Here is a 5,112-nt window from a genome sequence, read left to right as displayed (position 1 = left end):
TGTGATTTTGTGAAATCAACAACCCTCTCATTTTGAAAACTCAAAAACTCTTGCAAACATAAACTCTTTCATCTTCAACGTCTAATTTTGATTTTGTATCTTGATCAATAGATATTTGTAACTATAGAGGGAGACGATTCTTGAAACTAACCGTTCTTGAAGATTCTGTAAATATTTTAAGGAAACTTATAGGATTGTGTTTGTTGATATTGGTAATAACAAATTCCAATGAAATGAAGGAGGTTTTTCTCTATAGGTTGACCTTGGTAGTGATTGTGTGGAAGACTACCGACAAGGTGGATATCTTGTCAATCTTGGGATGGTTCATCGCTCAAGAAATTGGTGGGATCAAGGGGTGATTGCCTCATACGAAGACTGTAAGCAGATTGGTGAAACTGGAAGATTCTAGAATCGAGAATCGAGTAAAGATTTTGTAGAAGCGTTTAGAATTAAGTCGTATACTAGTCAAGATTTTGATATGAGATTTTTTTAACATTATTATGGATTGATGATTGTGTGAACTCATTTAATATTATTCAAAACTTAGTGGAACAAAAAACTTTCAGTGGGAACCATTGAAGAGTGGGGTAGCTTCTGCGAGGATGATAGAGGCGAACCATTATACATCCAATTGTACTCTCTTTCTCTCTCTCTCTCTCTCTCTCCATTCACACACACACACATACACACACTCCCACACACATACACATAGAGACACACACATACACACTCTCTCTCTCTCTCTCCCCATTTGTCCCCCTCTCTCTCCCCTATAGATATACTCACTTGAGCTTTCGAGTTCTAACCTTTCAAGTCCCCCTACTAAACCACATCAGAGGCTGCAATCCACCGTCACCCTGTTCAACTTCTCATTTTTGGTTCCATAATGGAACATGATTTTTACTCGTACAAAAAATTCAATAATTTCATTTAAGATAATAATGTCTTGAATGGTAGGGAAGTGAGATTTAAAAAAAATGATGCAAATAGGTGTAAGATTGTTTGTAAGGACAAAAAATTGTGTAGCTACACTATCTTATGAAATATAGTTTTAACCTCCACAATATTTAGGATCAAAATATTGTTCACAGGTACAAATGTGGAAGACAGTTCTTCAACAAAATTATCAAAGCAAACTGGGTTATAAAAGTAATTATTGATGGGTTGAAGAATAATACGAATTTGAAGTTAAATGAGGTGGTTTGCCTTTAGAATCCCTGGTTGTAGAGATTTTAAGGAAAGGCAACGTACTAGACAAATTGTTGAAGGGGACTCTAGAGAGAAATATAGCTTGCTATGGTCATGTGATACTTAATTGAGGAGGGTTTCATCAGGAAACACTTTCAAACTCAATATTAATTGCCAAACACCAGGGTTTCAACCATGGTTTGAAAGCTATTACATATGAAGTTGCATATCCCTAACACATTCAGGGGGAGAACCCCAATATTGTCGCATTTGTTTTGATTATTATTATTATTATTTATTGAGTCTCCTTCATGATTGCACATCTCTGAATCTAGTTTGAATCAATTCATTTTTTAGCATGCCTAATTGAATTGGTTATATTTGAGTTCAACCACGATGCTTTAACTCAATTTCTTGAGTTAGTGAAAAAAAAACATATGCATTGTTGGTTCAAGTTAGGTAGAAAGGGAAATCTCAAAGCATTTTGAAAAATCTCAAAAATTAAGATTGCATGTGCCTGACTAGAATCATGTACATATCCTGATTAAAATAAAATTGAACAGGGGCAAACAATTTTTTATTCAACATCTGTGACTCGAATCACATTTTTAACTTGATTCGAATCAGGAAGCTCTATGACTCGAATCATAAGCTGCACTTGATTCAAATAAACCCATCTTGTCATCCAATTCCTTATTTGATGAATCACACTTTCTACTTGACTCGAATCACGTTATTTTTCACATTTGTCTGTTCGGCTCTATCCAAATTGACTCAAATAAAGCTTTATACCTGACTCGAATCATAAGCCTTCATGACTCGAATCAGAAATATAAGGTGACATGAATAAAAAAAATGGGTCAATTCTTTATGTTGATCTTGTTTCACTCTAATTGCTCATTTGACTCAATACATGAAATGTTCTTGAATCAAATCTAACTAACTTTTTCTACCCATTTTTGTGCTTAATCTCAAGCACATATAAATTCATTTTGTCATCTTATTTTCAATATAGTGAAATCAATAACCCTCTATTTTGAAAACTCAAAAACTCTTGAAAACATAAAGTCTTTCACCTTCAACCTCTAATTATGATTTCGTATTATGATTGGTGAAACTGGAAGATTCTAGTATCGAGAATCGAGTAAAGATTTTGTAGAAACGTTTAGAATTAAGTAGTATACTAGTCAAGATTTTCGTAGGAGATTTATTTTTCTCAATATTATTGTTGATTGATGATTGTGTAAACTCATTTAATATTTGTCAAAACATAGTGGAAGAAAAAAACTTCTAGTAGGAAACCATTGAATAGTGGAGTAGCTTCTATGAGGATGATAGAGCCGAGCCACTATACATCCCAATATACTCTCTCTCTCTCTCTCTCTCTCTCTCTCTCTCTCTCTATATATATATATATATATATATATATATATATATATAATCAAAATGATCATACTTATAATGACTTACATTCTTTTTCTTCTTTTGATGAACCGTAAGACAAAGATTGACATTTTCTTCTTCATCACTTGAGGACTCACTATCTCTCTCCCATGCAATGTATGATATTCTAGCTTTTCTAGATTTGTTGTGACGTTTGTCTCTTCCTTTGTCTTTCTTCAACAAGGGACCGTCCGTCTTATAGTGATCGGCCTTTCCGCAATTATAGCATGATCTTTTTGACTTAGTTGTCTTACCTTCCTCTTGATTAGGGAATTTTGATTGTCTTCTATAGTTGATAAGATTTTTATCTGAATGTTGAACTTCATTCTTTCTAAGGTATCGGTTATACCTCCTTACGAATAACCCCATGTCTTCATTCAAATCTTTATCATCATCACTTTATTCACTCTCACACGTATCATTGGTGGGTGACTTATATTTTGAAGCCTTTAAAGCGATAGACTTCCTTTCAGTGTCCTTAGCTTTCTCCTTTTTTTTTCCTTCTTTTGACTCTTCTTATGTTTCTCGAGGTTCATGAGCTCTTGCTCATGCTCTTGAAGCTTACCAAACAATGTTGTCATGTCCAATGACCTTCACATGTGCATTTCAACGACTCTCTTAGCTGAACTTTTCCATTTTTCTTGCTGATATTTCACAACTTCCACTAGTTGTGTGACACGCGTCCAATCCTCTCTCTCTTTCTCCCTAATTCAAAATGAGGAATAAGTGAATATGCTAGTGGACACAGAAGGTGATATGCGGCCAACTAAAAGATTTGAGTGGATTTCCTTGCAAAAGTATTGAACCACCATATGATTCTCACTAAATTGAAAAATGAAAGGGACCCTTTTATAATGGACATGCGGCGTATGCTGATACGGGGATATCATAGCATAGTATTAGGACTCTCTTGGAAAAAAAGAAAAAAACTAAGAGCTTTTCCTTTTGAGTTTTCTCTCTCGTTTCAGACACTTGTCGCCCAATTATTTTCCTCACCCGTTTTCCTCACCCACTCTCCGTCTTCCATATTACTCTCTTGCGAATATCACCTTCACAGATCCACCTTCATAATCCTCACCATATCACCTTAACCGAACAACACTTAACTCCGGTCATAACTATCTCCTTGCCGCCGTGTTTTCAGCTTAACCACACATCTAGATGATAACTCTACTTCACTGGAAACACTTCACAATCCCTTTTTCTAACCTTCCTCTACCACTGCTCTTTCGAGTCCGCCATCGTCTGATACTAGCTCAGCCAACCTTACTCCCCAAAACCTCACTGTGAAGAACAATCGTGAACTACCCCAAAAATAACTTCCTCTCTTTCTTCACAAGTTAGCATGTCTTCAATAGTTTCAACGACTCCAAAGTTCATTGTCACTTAAATACAAATGTCATGGAACCCCTCTCTCAAAATAATTCATGATGGCCAATATTTTCTTAGCGTGATAAACTACCACAACAATTACGGAGCTTCAGTTCAAGAGAAATTTGTGCTGAATGCAACAACATTAAGCATTCCGTTGGTTGGTTTACTTTTTCCTTTCTCGCTCGACTATGATATTTATGATGTTGTTTTGGTTTTGGTTTGATTTTGTTTGCGTGTTTTCAACGTCCAAGCATGTTGGTTCTTGGTTTTGTTTCTATTTTGCTTTCTTATGTGTTTACTTTTGCATTTTGAATGCATTCACAGTTTGTTTTCTTGTATTGGTGTGTGGGTCGTTTTGTTTCGGTTGTGTTGATTTGTAATAATGATATGTTGTTGCTGGATTAATGGAAGTGTACTATGTTTATTTTGCTTATTTCTATTATGTTTGAATCGAATAATTCCGTGGGTGTGACGTCATTCATATGTTGTTCCTTTTCCTATTTTTCATTCAATATATTTTGACATGCCACTTTTGGTTATGTTTGTGTTATAAGCGTTGCATTTTTCCCGATTTGGTTGCACCATGTTGTAATTTGCGTGTGTTAATTTTCATTCGTTGTGCTTTGGGTTTCAATTCTTTAAATTTTGTATTCGCACGATTTTGATTTATTTTGCAATGATCACACTAAGTGTAGCAAGCTTAAGGGATGATTTCATTGGTCTAGGTGTGATTCTTTAATTGGTTGTTGTTGCATTTTGATATTGTACACGCGTCTGATGGTTAGCATAGAGATAAATCCGCTCTTTGTGCTCCTGCCAATTCGCGTTTCGATTTGCAAACTTTGTGCTTCCTTTTTCATTTTTTATTTTTATCTTGTTGCTTTTCGATTTTATTTACCATTCTATTTTCACTAATTCAAATGATCCAACATCGTTACGTTTTAAATCGAACTTGAATTATAATTTCGGTAGCCTTGCACGTCTTTGCGTTATGTGACATTGATTCACATCCTCGCCTCATGATCTTGATCTGTGCATGTTTCATTTTTGCTTTACTTCTTTCGATTCAATTAAGGTGAATGTGTGTTGTGCATATATCGTGTGTGT

Source organism: Lathyrus oleraceus, chromosome 7 (genome assembly GCF_024323335.1).
Source record: "Lathyrus oleraceus cultivar Zhongwan6 chromosome 7, CAAS_Psat_ZW6_1.0, whole genome shotgun sequence".
NCBI lineage: Eukaryota > Viridiplantae > Streptophyta > Magnoliopsida > Fabales > Fabaceae > Lathyrus > Lathyrus oleraceus.
This window is presented reverse-complemented; position numbering follows the sequence as displayed.